Source organism: Urocampus carinirostris, chromosome 11, assembly GCF_059441175.1.
Source record: "Urocampus carinirostris isolate Australia breed hairy pipefish chromosome 11, RoL_Ucar_1.0, whole genome shotgun sequence".
Taxonomy (NCBI): Eukaryota; Metazoa; Chordata; class Actinopteri; order Syngnathiformes; family Syngnathidae; genus Urocampus; species Urocampus carinirostris.
The window spans coordinates 27,620,540-27,638,491 of NC_142359.1; the positions used below are offsets into that span (position 1 = coordinate 27,620,540).

Consider the following 17,952-nt stretch of genomic DNA (forward strand, 5'->3'; position numbering starts at 1 on the left):
ATGAATCTTTCCAAGCTCTTTAGATGCCTCTGTCTAGGGTTGCTGTCTTGCGATTTGATAGGTCTCTAGTAAAGTAGAATCTCAAAATAAGGAGAGAATACATCAATGTATTATGGACTTGCAATGAGAACTTCCAAGAGCTTACTAAGGCGGATCCACCCGAAAGGGTTTGGAATATCAACAAACAACATCATGATTTAAAGGTAGTAAGAATGATCTCAGCAGTTCATGATAGTCAAAACAACAAAAACACTACATAATTATAGTCAACATAATAAACAGGCATCTAGTTTGATGGTGCCCAATATTAAAAACAGAATCAACTTATCAGTACTACTGTGAACCCTCGGGTTACGGCGTTCCCACCTTACCACACTTTCACTTAACAGTATAGACTAAAATGTTTTTATAGCCCTTCTTTACGGCATTCCCCAACATACAATGTCAAAAAGACATTTCTCATTCCCAAAACGAAAAAACTTGCTTTTCCGTTATTGGTTAAGGCTTCGACCAGCCTCTTTGAGATGCGTTTCCCAACATTCCATTTTTTGTGTGTTTTTCTATTTTAAGACTTTACCCCAAAGTGCTGTGTCCAATCTCGTTATCAATGACAAGACGATTCTAATTATAATTATAAGCACCTAAATAGGTAAGCTGGTAACATATAAAATATACGTGCCAGGACCCCATTGCCTCATATTTTACAGCATCAACTGTATGCAGCATTACACGTGAACTGTTTCCTTCTACAAAGTGATGCTTTTCCTATGGCTGCAGAGGTCTAAGTCATATTTTACAGTATCAAACATTTTTTTTTATTGTTGAAAAATGAATGATACCAGTGTTTGCCCAAAAAAATGTGAGTGATATTTTCTTCGAAATTCAAGCAAAGAATCAGAACTTGAGCAAACACAAGTGAATGTGTGGCCGAAGCGAGCAGCCATCTTGGCTTCTCTTGCCCAGTCCGGTAGTGTAATTTTGATAGAGATTGTCAGTCCGAAAAGACATTTCAGGAATTGATTGTGATTCGGTGTTTTATTGCCTTTTTTGGTGATATTTCGAAAGAAAATGGTGATAAGGGAACAGAATGGAAGAAAACAGTTAGAGCAACGAGCAAGTTGAAGACGGAAATTATTGAATATGTTTGTGTATGTACCTTTATTATGTTTAATCTTTATTAGCTAAAATTAAATTAGGTACATGTATTCCTTTTGAGGGTATTTAGGATTGTTTAGGTACAAGTTTGATACATATGTAAGGTACTTTAAAAAGCATAGGAACCCATCCATCCATCCATTATCTGCACCGCTAATCCTCAGTATGGTCGCGGGGGTGCTGGAGCCCATCCCAGCTATCATCAGGCCAGTCACAGAGACGGACAACTCACTTGCCGATCCGCACCTAGGGACAATTTGGACCGGCCAATTAATCTGACATGCATGTTTTTTGAATGAGAGAGGAAACCGGAGTGCCTGGAGAAAACCCATGCCAGCACGGGGAGAACATGCAAACTCCACATAGGAAGATTTGATCTCATGACCCTCAGAACTGTGACGTGGACAATGTGGACTGGCCAATGTATCTAACATGCATGTTTTTGGAATGTGGGAGGAAACCGGAGAGCGGGGAGAACATGCAAACTCCACACAGGAGGTTGGATCTCATGATTAGCACACGTGCTAACCACTGCGCCGCCGTGCTTTCCTGCCTAGGAACCCATTAAATCAAATGCCAAGACTTCATTTAGGAAAAACTGTTTCAGTATTCAAACAATTTGGCAGGCGAACTTGAATCCTGAACATATTACGTTCGAGTAGCAATCACTTTACAATTCAAAGCAAATATTTGACTTTTTGTTACCCTGGCCACTCAAAAGATGCTTTCTTTGGACTGCTACATTTGGAAAAACCTCAAATAGATTTACCGAGTCGGAATAAAAAGGCAGAAGACCGAACAAAGCAATTTCTAGAGGGACCGTGCACGGTGTGCTCAAATGTCCGGAGCTGCCTTTTGTCGGAACACGATTCGGAATTGGACAACGCTGCGACTCGGACAAGTGGTGGGAAAATGAAAACAAAGAATGCGTGTCACAAGAGGCGGAATCTGTTAGGAGAAGCACAAAACTCCTCCACCGCGCTTTGGGTTTGTCATCTCCAAACCAGCAGAACTGAGCCGAGGTCTTAGATAAAGACAAGCCCGGTAGGGCCCGATCGTTGCCGATCGTCGCCGGGGAGGCTGATCCCCGTTCTCTCACAATCCTTCATTGTTATTCTCCCATGATTCCGAGCACCAAAGCACCAGTACGACCGACTGAGAAGGAGATGGGGGTGTTTACATATGTGCTCGCTATCAGCTCACTGTACACAGGATTAGGAGGGGATTGTAATGTTCTAAAAAAATGCCATCTTCCATTACTGTAACTGCAAAATCGGCTTTTCTATTTCCTGTCATATTTTAACCATGAAAAAAGTAGCTATTATCATCTATATCACAATTTGTTATCCAGCACAAATTGTGTCATTAGCATGGTCTATTGTACCCTGGACCCCCCGGGATGTTTACAATTTAAGGTGTGGAATTAAATGTTTCTGGGGCCCCTCATTGCAGCATTATGTCCACTATACAACATCAACCAAACTTTATTTTGTGTTCCCCAACAAAGGAGTGAATTAAAATCAGTATGTCTCTAAGAATCCTGATTGCTATTGGAAGACATCATATAAAATGCTGATCTGCTATTGGTTTGCTTCACTGCTTCAGAAAAATGATGATATGCTATATACTCCTGCATTGACTTTCTCTCTCTTCATAGTTGACCAATGTATTGCTTCCATATGGGTGCTCTTCATTTTAAGCGGAAAGAACGGAAAAAAAAAACGAAACAGGAAAGGAAAAAAAGGCTCTTCCGCCTCCTGCTCTCAGCTACAACCTGCAAAAGAGGCCAGTCCGTGCTTTCAGCAATATGGGACTGCTGAAAATGGATTGCGGCCACAATTGTGCATTTTCATTTAGAGACATAACAGCAGAAAAAGAGCATCCAGCTCCGACAAAAGGGCATATTACTAGTCCACAGTCGCAGCAATAATCGGACAGGGGTAATGAATCATGACCACACCCTTGCATTTGCTTTAATTAATCAAAGAAGAATCAAAGAGTTGTAAAGAATAACACACTTCCTGACTTTTGCCAGTCCCTGCTTGCAGCAATGTGGGATTGGGGATAATGATTACAGCAGCATGAGTTCAGTTTATTTTATTCGAAAATATAGTAACAGCCAAAAAAGAGCCTTCAGGGGCCCAACATAATTGACCTCTGCAGGTCCTCGAAGCAACATGGGATCAGGAAGAATGGATCACGGAGCCAAAAGTACAGTTCACTTTTTGGTAGCCAAAGCAGATAAATGGCTTCCAAGCTGATATAAATGCTCACTGTCTGTTCCTGCTCGCAAAATTAGAGGATTGAGGATGAATGATCGCGCCTGCTCAGGTACAGTTCATTTTCGGCGGATGAAACGGCAAAAAAAGAGCCCCTGACCCCCAAATAAATGTTCTCTGCCAGCCCGCCTAACAGCAATGTACGATCGACGATAATGGAACGCGAAATATTTCTCAACCCTCGATGTCACAAAATGCCTTGTAGCTAGGGATTACAGTTTTGTAATAAATAAAGCCATTGTTTCTCTGCAATCCTAAGGTTCCTTTTGATACTAACTGATTGATTTTGCTTGTTTGGATCCAGGCTTCGTCCTTACTCCACAATACTTACATACTTGTCGGGGCAGCGTCGAAATTGATATAGTATGTGCGGTGCACTCACTGGCCGGAAAGTGAGAACGGATTCTTTAATTGGGGAGAAGTGGGTTGGCGGACGGCATAGATCAAGCCTAATAGTGTTCACGTCTTGGCGGAGGCAAACATTGTGGTACTGCGACTTAACAAGCGTCTGATTTACGAGCCACGCAAGTAAACAGCGCAGGTGAGACGCTTTCGTCGGGCGCAGCATTTTTAGAGAAAAAAAAAGAAAATCTGCGCACATTTGTCACAATAAAAGTGTCACTAAAGCTAAACAAGGAAGCACCCAAACGTTAAATATTGTATGGATTGCTTAGTCGGCGTTTTGGGCAAAATTAGAAGGACCTTAACGTAGTCTTCTCTTCATGTTTTGAATGGAGGACGCAATTTAAATTGGTTGCCAAGCAGATTTCATGAGCAAGGATATAGAGGAGAGGGGTTTGACTAAGCTGGTCATAAATTACAAAAATATGTTTTAGCGACCACCACTATGTAGATCAGGGTAGGGTAAACTTGGAATCAGGGCCTAACTGGGGGTTTTGTTAGACTTCGTGGAGTGTCTGGAATCCCATAAATCAGCAATGCACGGGGAAAAAAAGATCTATTTATCCATCATCTGCACTGCTTATCCTCAGTAGGGTTGCGGGGGTACTGGAGCCCATCCCAGCCGTCTTCGGGCAGTGGGCAGGGGACACCCAGAACTTGTTGCCAGCCAGTCGCAGGTCACACAGAGACAGACAATTTAGTCGCTCATTCACACCTAGGGACAATTTGGACCAGCCAATTAACCTGACATGCATGCTTTTGGAATGTGGGAGGAAACCGAAGTGCCCGGGGGAAACCCACGCGAGCACGGGGAGAACATGCAAACTTCACATAGGTAGGTTCAATCTCATGACCCTCAAAACTGTGACGTGGATGAGCTAACCACTTAGCCGCCGTGCTGCCCCAAGATCTATCTAGTTTTTCTCAATAAGTTGCTGAGTTGTACTTGTTATATTTTGATAGATTTTTTAGGGTTAGGGGTCAAGGGTTAGAGATTAGGGTCTTGGGCAGGGGTTGGCAACATGCAGCTCTGAAACGGCATGTGGCCCTTTGGCACCCACTAGTGGCTCCCTTGTGCTTATTAATATTTGGTAATGAAAAATTATATTGTTTCTTTAGGAGGACCAACTGGTTTCTGGTTTATGTAGCATTCTCATGTGTTTTTGTATTTTACATGTTTTTGTTTTGAGAAATTGTTTGAAAATAATCAGGAAGCCTTGCAGCACAAATAATGCATATTTAGAAAAAATGATAAGCGGTACGGCTAATGAGATGAGATGAGATTATAATAACAACAACAACCACAACTTGACATAAACATGTGTAATAATTTCCAAAGAATAAAGATATAAACTGCATTTATACGCAGTATGTGTTACCTTCCTTACAAGGCTTATACAAAGATTTGTTTTTGATTTTTTTTTTGCTGCTCCTAACATTGTTTTGGGTCTGATATGGCACTGTGAGCATTTTGGGCGCGACCAAGCCCTGGTCTAGGTTTAGGCAGAGGTAGGCAACATGTTGCTCTGGAGCCACTCATGGCTCTCAAGTGCCGCCCTAGTGGCCCCCTCAGGCTTTTTCAGAAATGTTTTAAAGTTGAAAAAAAATGTGTAGGTTTTTTTGTGGACACAAACATTCTTTACATTTTTATAATGTTCTATAAACATTTAGAATATATATCATATATTGAGTGGCTTCTTATGATCGTGTCCCCTTTTTGTTTTGATCCAGAAATACATTTCTAGAAAGCTTTTATTTATTTTTTTGCAACACCAGACTTATTTGTTTTTGGGGTTTTTTTTAGACCGATTCAGCTCTCTGTATATGTTGGCATGCCGACCTCAGGGTTAGGGTTTAGCTGGGGTTAGACTTGAATATACCATTTCACCTAATTAATTTTATAAAAACCCAAAATTAAAGCAAATCAATACATTTGTCCCTTTTATTGAGCTATATATTTGTTAATATACTTTAAAAAACTCAAAATACATCTGGACTAATTCAATTGATATCTTGATTAATGAAAATTACATGTTAAAAATCAAGCCAGAATAGAAACATGTTTTTTAATCAGGCAATGGTCCTAAATTGGGGACACTGTGGAAAAAAGTGCCACGAAAACAAGATTTTTTTTTACCATATCGTCACACCAAAAACATAATTGCTGAAGTCATATAAAAAAAGGTATAAGTCAATATTGTTTGTTGTGTTCTCTTCAATATGATTGGTTGAATGACGAGCACTTGTGCAGATAATTCAGCTTTTTAAACAAAGCTGATTTAGGCAAAATCCCAATCTGTCCCCAAAAAAAATCTATTTTATTGGTATATCAGTGTGACGATATATTGTTATTATTATATTTTAGGGGCGGCAGTAGCTCAGGAGGTAGAGCGCTCGTCTTGGGATCAAGGGATCCCAGTTCGAATCCCGGCTTGTCCGTGTTACATGCCGAAGTGTCCTTGGGTAAGACACTGAACCCCTAAGACCCCCAATAAGCAGGTTAGCGCCTTACATGGCTGCACGGCCGCTATTGGGAAATGTGAAGCACATTGTAAAGCGCTTTGGGAAGTCATTGACTTGAAAAGCGCTATAGAAATGCAGATCATTTCATTTTCATTTCATATGTCCACCCTTTTCAGTTGATGGGCAGCATGTGGCCCGAAGGCCGTAGTTTGCCTACCCCTGACATACAGTAGGTCGTATAAGATATATTCCAGGCAGAAACCGTGGGCTTAATCATAAAGATTTAACATGTGAGGAAAAAGAACAGCCAATAAAAAAGAATAATTCACGAGCAATGCTTTCAATGACGCACATTTTCAATTGATTGCAATATGCTGAAAAGGAATCCAGGAACAATAACGGGCACAAAATTCAAAGACAAATTCATTCATTCATGGGAATTGGCTTAGCGATTAACATAAAAAGTAGGAACATACTTCTTGAATTCATTTTATTAGAACTTGCCTGTATAGGTCTATTTGTCGAAATGGCATGAGATGGGAAGATGTTTTTTTTGTTTTTTGTTTTTTTTGAGGACATCATATGTGGCACCAATTCATGCTGGTGAAGAGAGAGACAAAGAAAGGAAAAGTGATGGAGAAAGAAAGAGAAAGAGGGAGATTGAGAGAGAAAGAGAGGGACAGAGAGAGTGAAAGAGAGAGAGAGAAAGAAAGAGAGAAAGAGTGAGAGAAGGAGACCCAAAGGGTGACAGAAAGAGACAGAAAAGACGACAGAAATACAACGAGAGAGAGAGAGGGAGAGGAATAATAATAATAATAATAATTTCCTTGTATTGTCATTCTGTGTAACAATGTACACAGAACGAAATGTCGATTGCACCTGACCCGTTGTAGCGAGCCGATGCAGCCGCAGCCAACAGAGAGAAAGAGAGTAAAAGAAAGAGAGAGAAAGAAAGTCAGGGAAAGAAAGGGAGAGAGAGAGGGAGAGAGAGACAAAAAAGCAACAAAGGGAGACAGAAAGTGAGATGGGAGGTGAGAGAGAAAGATACAGAGTGGGAGACAGAAAGAGAAGTAGAGAGAGAGAGAGAGAGAGAGAGAGAGAGAGAGAGAGAGAGAGAGAGAGAGAGAGAGAGAGAGAGAGAGAGAGAGAGAGAGAGAGAGAGAGAAAGAAAGCAAATCTGAGAGAAAGAAGGATTGATAGAGACAGACAGACAGCTGGAGAGGAGATTGATATAAATATATATAGGGATAAAGTAAGTTATGGGGACATATAAGTAGAAATATCAAGAGAGTAATCAACACAGGCCAAAAATCATGGGCTGCTCTCTACCCACTCTGAAGGATAATGCTGACAATGTTATCAAGGACTCTTCTCACCCTGACCACCACCTCATTGACCTGGTGCTATCTAACAGACACTAAAAGTCCCTTCAAACAAATATTAACAGGCTCAGAGATGTATTCTACAGGGACATCACCACCCTAAGCAAGCGCACAAGACTGTGAAAAAATAAATGTATCAAATCTTATTTTTTAAAATACGACGCTCGTCATGCCATTTCGTTCTGATGCACTTACAATTTAGGCTAGTCTACAAGAACTAACTTGTGAATATTTCTCATCACCAACCTAAACGAATAGTATACTATGTGTTTTGATATGTTTGCAATTATTTTGGAAATATGTTGCTACTTAAGTCATTGCACTGTTTTTATTGCACTATATGTTGATACACTTAGAACTTAGGCCAGTCTACAAATACTACCTGTGATTATTTGCCTTTTTATTCTACCCTTTGTTTTTAATCCAGTTATTTTTTTTTTCCTTTTAAAGGGACAGTGTACCTTACTTGACCACTCGTTGTTGATTTTTTTTTGGGCCAGGCTTTTTAATTTTATGGGGTTCCTGTAGCAGCAAGATGGCAGACAAACATGTCAGTTCCCTCCATTTCTTGACCTAGTGTTTTAAAATATGCTCATTTGTATGATAGTTCATGTAGTTTTGCTTACTATTAAACTCATCATTTTTTTTTTTAAATGAAAGGAAGTTTCTTTTCACCACTAGGGGGTGCAAAATAATTTCATACTGTCCCTAAGGCAGGGGTCTCAAACTTGTGGGCCGTGACCAAGCGAATGCAAAAAATAGAATTGTATTTAATAAAAATCAAAGATTCGATTTACTATAATCTAACGTGTTGTCCAAGTAACTAAAAATACTGTAAGTTAATTTAAAGTAAGTTGTAAAGAACAATATATGATTTATTCAGAGTAATTTTAATTAGTTTAATTTTAACAGAAAATAAATGTGCAATATGAAATACTATTTAGGTATGCTCTGTTGCTATTCAAACAAATCCCCAGGATACAGCGTCCTTGATGGCTTTTTGGGCCCCTCTTTACAGCACTTTCCCCATTAAAAAACATCGACAACACTTTAGTTCGTGTGCCAGTTTCTTGTGAATCTTTGACTTTTTTTCGTAACATAATTTTTTTATCTCGTTTGTATATTTCAAATATTTTACGTAAAATCGAATAAGGAGGCGCTATCTATTACACATTGTCCCTTTAAATTGTTTTATGATTTTCTTGGAATGTCACATTAAAACTCATTGCAAACTATGTACAAAATCTTGTTTTCAATAACAATAAAGTCTAATTAAAGGGGAAAAGGCAATTTTGTGTTTTTATTTATTTTTTGGCACTCAAAAGAAGAAATACTGTATATGTTCATTTTGTTTTTAATATTGGACGCCTGCAGAGGACATCGCATAGGATGCCAATTCGTTACCCGAACTATTGTACTTCACTATTGTTCATGATTGGTTATTATGCATTGTTCACATAAATGTCACTATCGGCCAATAATTTTGCTGTTCTTTGATATCCACATCCTTTAGGGCAAATCTGCTTTTGTTACCTCAGAGATTTAACAAAAAGAAAGGGCTCGGGGAAAGGGCTTTTAAAACAGTTTAGACTTTCTTAACTACGTTTGGTCTCCCTCCTCTTCTCCTTGCAAGTTAAAAACACATTCATGTCCTCTCTCCTTAAAGTGAGCGTCTACTAAAATATAAATCTTACAAAAACACAAGACGACAACACTAACTTGGCCTCTGACCACATATGTTCCACTGTGCCTCAACTTTTTGTCGCCATTTCTGCTTTTAACGCCACCCATTCAATAATTCATTAACTTTTCATGAAAAAAGACTTGCAGTATCTCCATCCTTCTTTTTTTTCATCAGCAGTTGACAGCGCACAGCATAAGCAATGTAAAAATGATGAGAGCATCCCAACTTCTCCGCACACAAGAAGAAAAAAAAGTCTTGACTTACAATTCACGCCGCAGCTGCACGGTAAAGCACCCGATAACTGTTTCAAAAAAGAGAGCGGGGGGTGTTAGCTAAAACGGTTGGTAATTTGCATGCAAAACATCTCACTTACCGGAGCTGCAGGGTTTAATTCCCGGAGGAAATTCCAGAGGAGTTTCTTTTTTTGCATCTGGGTCCGAAAACAGCAAGGCCTTTCTTATTCCCCACCAAAAATGTTTAAAACTGCAAGGGAATAAAAATCCATTAGCCATCACCATGAGCAGCAGAAAAAAATAGGAAAAATGGTGTTATTCATGAGTGTTTTGGGATACCTGCTCTCTTTAGCGCCGTCTGGTCGAGAAGAAGACGGGCAGCGGGAAAAATGTTCTTTCCCGAGGAAATGCAGACACTCTGCACTGTCGGATTCACACACAGACCTGCACAGCTCTCGGGAAGAGAGAGAGGGAGAAAAAGAGCTGTGTGCGCGTGTGAAACTGAGAGGCAAAAGACGGGTTTTGCTGTTCTCTGTCCACAAGGGGGCATACTGGAGCGAGAAACACTACAGACTATTAATTTTACGCGGGCTGCTCTCGTGAGTATTAAAATGAGTTTATTGGTTAGCGGGCTACTTCGTGGTTTGTGGCCAGCAGGGGAGAAAATAAGAGTGAACGATTGAGTCTAGAGTCCTGGCTAGGGTTCATTTGTGGTCAATAACTACATGTTAAATAAAGAAAATAAAAAATAAAAAAATAATAATATAAACATACTGTACCAGGAGTCAGCAAACCCAAAATGTTGAAGGAGCTGCATCGGACCAAATAAAGAAAAAATAAAAAGTGTTGGCTGGAGTGCCAAACATTTAAAAGTTTTATATAAGCCATATATAAGCCGTATAATGAATTTAACACATTGTGTATCCATCAATATATGTTATATTAGCCTTTTATCAAATTGACTAAATTGGATGAATTGAAATGAGTTATGTTGAAGTGTCCTTATTGTCGTTTATAACAACATTATGAAAACATTGTATGCAACCACATTAGACATGGCACTCCATGGTATACGTGTAATAAAAACGTTAAGAGAAAAAAAAATAGAAAGAAATATCGGCATAAAAGGCAGAAACAATATTTACAACGCAGTTCTTGGAGATTGGTCTAAGTCGTAAGAATAGAGCAAAGTTTGTGAATGGAAAAAAAATTGTGCATCTTAACCATAGTGCAATGAAAAGAGCTGCAATAACTTTTATTAGCAAAATAAAAAATACATCGCGAGTTGTGTTTTCACAGTCTGTGCCCTTGTTTAGGGTGGTGATGGCCCTGGGGAAGGAGCTGTCCCTGGGCCTGTCAGTTGGTTTGGTCAGGGGCTTGGACTCCGACTTAGGATCTTACCTCTAGGCTGAAAGTGGCGGAGAAAACATTTCCCTGCTTGCAAAAGGCTTGCTCGCTTCGGAGTTGTCCGATATTTTGCTATTAAATCAACGCAATATATTTGAGTGTACAGTCTCTTTAGGTTAAACAGCTGTTTGCATGATCACTTCGATGGATGACTGTCTCCTAGCCAATTATAGTTTGTGAAACTAGTGACTTTTGTCAAGGCACTTTAGCAGGCTTTCAGACGGCAACTCAGAATCTAATTGGCTAAACCAACAGCATTCTCAAAGACTGATGTTACAGGATAGGTATTTTATAAAGGCCTCTGGGTAGACTTTTGAACCTAGCAACAACGAATTGCATAAATGTGATTGGTTAAATACTTAGATATGAAAGCAAACATCTGGAAGCAGCACAAACAGGGGGAAACAATGAAATGAAGCTGACAGACAATTTCAAATTATTTAAAAGGAATTGATGGACAAAATATGATTACCATCACATGATTCCGATATTTATAGACCAGGAGAGAAAGCCTTACACGGCTCACCACTGCCTTTTGGCAACTGACAATTCACATATCAACCACAAAATGGGCTATTTAAATTCCACTCTATATGTTTATCAAAGAAAGAACAGTTAGCATAAGCAGTATCATTTAATTGTAACTCTGCATTTTCAAATCTGTAGTCAGAATCTTCCCGTATATAAGATTATACGATGCGCTTTCAAATTTCTGGGCAATTTGGGGTTTGTAAGTGTGCCTTATATTCTGGAAAATAGGGTAATTTCGATTTCCCTTTCGTACCTTCTTTATGCCTCTGATAATGAGCAGGTCCTAAACTCAAGGGCAGCTAATAAACATGACGCCCACGTGCTCCTGCTTTGCCTTTGGAAGTCACAAGAGTGACTTTGACGTTTCAAAGTTTTATGTAGGATGGAGGCACAACACAATCGGCGGGCGGAAACAACTGCTGACATCAAGCTGAAAGCACATGTTTCCAAAAGTTTAAGAATCGTAATGGGAAATATGAAGTTAGAATAAGGTATAGATGCATTTAGTTTTCATTGGTTTGTTCTGTTTTCAATGTTGGACACCTGCTTACCCACGTCTCTCCCACCCTAACACTGAACACTGGCTCCCCCCAAGGTTGTGCACTGAGCCCCCTGCTTTTCACCCTCTACAGCTCCGACTGCTCACCGACCCACCCCACAAACACTATAATTAAGTTCGCTGACGATACCACCTTGATCGGCCTCATCTCTGAAGGGGACGAGGCGGCATACAGGGATGAGGTGGAGTCACTTTCAACGTGGTGTTCGGAAAACCACCTCATATTGAACACCACAAAAACAAAAGAACTGATTCTGGATTTCAGAAGGAATGGCAGGAATCCAGCACCACTCACCATAAAAGGAGACTGTGTAGAGAGAGTCCACTCTTTCAAATTTCTGGGTGTGCACATATCCGACGACCTCTCCTGGTCTGCAAACACCAGAGCGGTGGTAGGGAAGGCCCAGCAGCGACTGCACTTCCTGAGATTGCTCAGGAAAAATAACTTAAAACAGCAGCTGCAGGTGTCCTTCTACAAAGCCACAGTGGAGAGCATCCTAACATACTGCATCACGGTGTGGTATGCTGGGTGCACAGCAGCAGACAGGAAAAAGCTCCAGAGGATCATCAAAACAGCCCAGAGAATCGTCGGCTGCTCTCTGCCCAGTCTGGAGGACATTGCCTGCTCTCGCTACCTCAGCAGAGCAGAAAACATCATCATGGACTTTTCTCACCCCGGCCACCACCTCTTCGACCTGCTGCCTTCCGGCAAGCGCTACAGGTCACACAAAGCAAAAACAAACAGACTCAGAGACAGTTTCTTCCCCACAGCCATTACCACCCTAAACAGACACCGCACAAAAAAACTGAAAACTGTTGCAAAAAACTACCTCACACGAATGTAAAATGGTACTCACGTACATGCTGTCTGCACTATGTTTGTTCACTGCTCAAAACAGACACAGCACAAAAAACCTGAAAACTTGTGCCAACACTACCTCATACGAATATAATGGTACTAATGTCTATGTTCTTGCACATGTCGACTGCACTACGTTTACTGCTCACCTTGCACAATGTCTGACCATTTCCTTTTTTCTGCACTATGTTGTCTATGTTTGCACCAATGCATATGCTGACTATTTTTTTTTTTTGCACTATAATGACTTTGCACCAAATGCAATATTGCACAACCCTTACGATACCAACGGTATCACGACAACACTGTATGTAACATCCCACATGCCGACATTTCTTGTGTAAATACCATGTAAATTATAACTATAGCCTTATCCCCCTTGTTTTATAACCTTATCTTCTCTGTTCCTTTATCTTCTTGGCTCATACCTCACTGTGAATGTGTAAAACTGGAGTGTCATGCCCAATTTCGTTGTCACAATATGTTAACCCATTTTGTAACAATGACAATAAAGGTATATTCTATTCTATTCTATTCTATTCTGCAAAGGAGATTGCAATAAATACCAGTTCATTGTTTTGATGATTATACCTCTCTGTTGATATTTGAATCATACACTGTTTGCAACATTGTCATTTTGGGCAAGTAATGTTGCTGTTCTTTGATAATCACATGTTTTAAAGTGGATCTGCTTTTTGTAACTTGGGAGATTTATTTAAAAGAAATGTCTCATTGGGGGCCCAGGGAACAGATAGTAGGTTTCTTATGAAAAAAAGATTGTACAGTCATCTTCTGTTCTCCTTGCACGTTTAAAGTACATTGAGGTCTTTTTTCTCTTTATTTTTAGTGTCTACTAAACTATAAATGTATTAAATAAAAAAATCAATTCTTTTCTCTATAAAAAAAAATGGAAGGAAAAATAATTCCAAAAAGTCTTAAATATTAACTCTAAAAGGGTCTGGGATTCATTTTAGTAAAATAAGTACATAAAATAAAATAATATGACGACACGTATAAGACAATATATTTCACTTTCAGTGTCAATTTATTTTTTCCTAATTAAAGATAACTACATAAACAAATCCCAAATCAACTGATACCATTACTCAAAAAAAACCCCAATAATTATTGTATTTTTTATAAGTAATGAATTATTTTATTATATGTATTTTTTTATAAAATAATAGTTTGTGTTATTTAGAATAGTTTATTTTATCAAAATATTGTCCAATCATGTCAAGTCAAGTCAAGTCATTTTTATTTGTATAGCCCTAAATCACGAAGAGTCTCAAAGGGCTTCACAGATTATTACACTATATTACACAGACTATTTTTCAGCCGACGAGAAGAGTAGGTTATTCATATGCTATGGAGTAGAAGTGAGTTTTATGTTTAGATTTAAACATTTCCACTGAGGTTGCAGATCGGATCTCAGGGGGAAGAGCATTCCACAGCACCGGTGACCGGATGGAGAACGCTCTCGAACCAGCAGAACACTTCTTTGCTCTTGGGATCACCAGAAGACCGGCACTCTCAGATCGTAGGCTTCGGACCGGGACATAGGGGCAAATCAGATCTGAAAGATAAGAGGGAGCAAGTCCATGTATGATTTTGTATAATACTAAGAGAACCTTGAAATCACATCTAAGGCTAACTGGGAGCCAATGCAAAATCGGTGTGATGTGATCGGACTTTTTTATCCTAGTTAAAAGCCTCGCTGCGGCATTTTGTACCAGCTGAAGAGACTTGATTCTAGACTAAAATCATCTATTTTACCGAAATTATTTTTATTTAGATGACAGTATAAATGCAAAAAATAAAATTCAGATAAATGTATCTCAAAATAATGAAGCACAGACAACAAATATTGTAAAAAATATTAGATATTTTTATTCGTATCTCTGTTTGATTAAATAAAAACTTGAAATAAATTAACTTATTAAAATACTGCCTATTTGGATATCTTGTTGAAGTAAAAGATGCATATACTTAATATAATGTCCTTATAAAAATATAAATTTATCTTTTTTCAATCAATAATGATTTATTTTATCCAGCCAAAAGACCAAAAATTTTCCATTTTTATCTGTAATCAAAAAGTCTAGGCAACTAAATATGTAAAAACTAATATATAAACTATATATAAATCTATACATATATATACATATATATATATACATATATATATATATATATATATATATATATATATATATATATATATATATATATATATATATATATATATATATATATATATATATATATATATATTTTTTTTTTTTTTTTTTTTTTTTTAGCAAATATTTGATGCATAAAATTAATGAAATCAGTTAAATATTTTTAATCAATACAATAAGGATATTTTTATACATTACAATAAAACACAACAGATAATTTGACCATTTTCACATTATTAATTAATTGCAGCAATATAAGAAAGGTTTCCACAATGTACAAATAATACAAATTTCTCAAGCAATGTTTTTTTTTAAACATAAAAAATAGCATTCGTATGATAGTTCATGTATTTGAAACTGGTATTCAAATCAAGGTTTTTTTACGGAATGAAATTGTTTTCGTATCACTAGTAGGCACTACCTATTACACACTGTCCCTCTAACACTAACTGTAACCATCTAACCCTGACTCTAACGCGTTTTTGCCATCCTCATTTTTCTCATTTGTATCTGATAATAATCTAGGGGAATGATTGTATAAAATTCAAATCAGGAGCACGTATTGAAAGCATACCAAATTGAGATGCAGCTTGTGGAATTTTAATTATTTTGAGGCAACACACAATTCGTTGCTGCTTCTTGACTCCAGGAATTCTAAGGCGGATTTATTATTCACTGAAGGTCTGCTGTATAGTTCAGGTAAAACCACCACAAGTATATCCAAGTGAGCAAAATAAAACTGTATTTTTTAATAAAATATGAGTGGGTGTGGTAGACTTGCATCTAAACTAGCGCGAACCACTTCTCTTGGCGTTACATAACCAGCGAAGAATCGGCCCAAATGCTAAACAGTGGTAGCCGTAGCATGAGCGAGCCAACCGAGTAGGAGGTCCAGGATGCAGGCTATCTTTAGATCGGTGGGCTAACCTCACGCAGACCTTGCCTGAAGCCAAAAACGAAAAAGAGAAGCTGAGAGAATACATGTTGGAGCCACACGCAGCGGTTCTCTCCTTACAATATGTTGTTTTCTACCAAGCAACTTGTCAGGAACGATTATGTCAATCTGGAAGAGTTCTTGTCCCATGAGACTCTGACTGCAAGTGAAACGATATAGAACTTAGATGGTTCCAAAGCCCTTTGTGACTGTCTTTAATGTAATTATCAGAGGTGACATTTACAACCAGGACTACATACTACAAACAGAAACCTTACCCTACCTCCAAACCCAAACCTCTAACTTCCTTTAACCCTCACTCTAAACCCTAAAAACACCTCCTTCAGCCTAATCCAAAACCTAAACGTTTAGCCCAACCCTTACCTAAACACCCAAAAAAAGGACATTGCTAATTTAACAAGAAAAAGAAGACTTCTGCTGAGTTCCATGAACAATCACGAACTGCCTAATATCCCCCCAGCACCGTCAATTTTTATTCCTTTTATGCATGGAGCGTGTATGCTTTTGTGTGTTTGTTTGTGTTTTTGTGGGTTTTGCTAAACATCTTATCCACAGGATAGGCTTCCTTGAGTGAGAACTGAATTATAAATGTCTAATATCATCTCCGACTCCGGGCCACAAGGCCTTCCGGTGACTAGCATGGATATTTCATCCCAAATGACAAAATGTTTAATAATATAACAACCTGGAGCTCTAATGAAGGTTGGGGGGGTTGGAGCTAAATGAGGTAATTCTGACAGGAATTTTTTTTTGTCCTTCCTAAACTATATTAGATCATTTTTGTTGTCGTGTTTGAGGAATCTCAAAGAATACCCGCAGAAAATAATTGTCTATCTATCTATCTCTCTATCTGACTATCTATCTACCCTGGTCATAACCCTCGATTGGGGTGACCGACAGCAAGACAAACACATACACAAAAACAAAGAAAATAAAAAGGGAAAAAGTTGCAAAAAACATACAAAAATCTTTTGGGGGGACAAGGCTAACACAAACGCCCAAACAAGTTAAGCTCCTCAGCACCCAAGTTGGTCATGCTTTTGTCCCTCCAGATGAAACGGGACACAAGAAAGCGGCCATGTCATTCGGGTCAAAAATGACACAACACACTCTTCTCTTCAACAGCAGGGCCCAACGGCTTTCACTGGTTTACCCCTGCCACATCATACTGGTGCCCTGCCCATCCCTTAGAACGCGTCCAAAAATCCCACTATCCTTTCACAACACCTCTCCACACATTCTTATCACCAACAAGAGTCCTATCTTCCACTATATTTAGACCTCTTTCCTGCAGTGCACTCATAACACCATCCATCCACGTTAATCACAGCCTTCCTCTTGGTCTCCTTCATTTTACCTCCGCTCTGTAGATCCTCTTCAACATTCGCTCCTCATCCATCCTCTCCATGTATCCAAACCATGTATCCTGGATTCAGTCTGTGCAAAACCTCTCACTTTGTAATCTGAGTACCGTAAATTCCGGACTATAAGCTGCTACTTTTTTCCCAAACGTTCAACCATGCGGCTTATTCAGTGATACGGCCAATGTATGCATTTTTTCTAACGGCCGCCAGCGGCGCTCGAGTACAAAAGGTAAGATTTAGACCGTTGGAATATATGCGCCGAGGAAGACTGCAACTTCTTGGCTTGTGCATAAATTAAATTAGCGTAAACATACCCTCATCATGCAAAATGCAAAAAGAAAGGCACATGACGCAGCTTTCAAGCTAAAAGCAATCGAACAGTCCGATAAAGAAGGAAACAGAGATACTGCCATAAACTTTACCAGACCTGTTTACTGTGTTGCGAGCGTGTTGCTAGCGTGTTTTGGAATACAGGAGCGTGGGACGACGTCTATATGAC

The 17,952-nt window shown here is 38.9% G+C and overlaps 1 protein-coding gene across 21 annotated transcripts in view; it reads right to left on the bottom strand.

The window, feature by feature from the left end:
• Positions 1-10,051, bottom strand: part of ptprda (protein tyrosine phosphatase receptor type Da) — a 482,747-nt gene extending 472,696 nt beyond the window's left edge. For all 21 annotated transcript variants that reach the window (XM_088346760.1, XM_088346766.1, XM_088346756.1 and 18 more), the window contains exons 1-3: positions 9,938-10,051; positions 9,739-9,848; positions 9,630-9,666 (exon numbers count right to left, since the gene is read on the bottom strand). The gene's annotated coding sequence lies outside the window, so the exon portion shown is untranslated. The remainder of the gene's footprint in view (positions 1-9,629; positions 9,667-9,738; positions 9,849-9,937) is intronic.
• Positions 10,052-17,952: the final 7,901 nt, after the last annotated feature.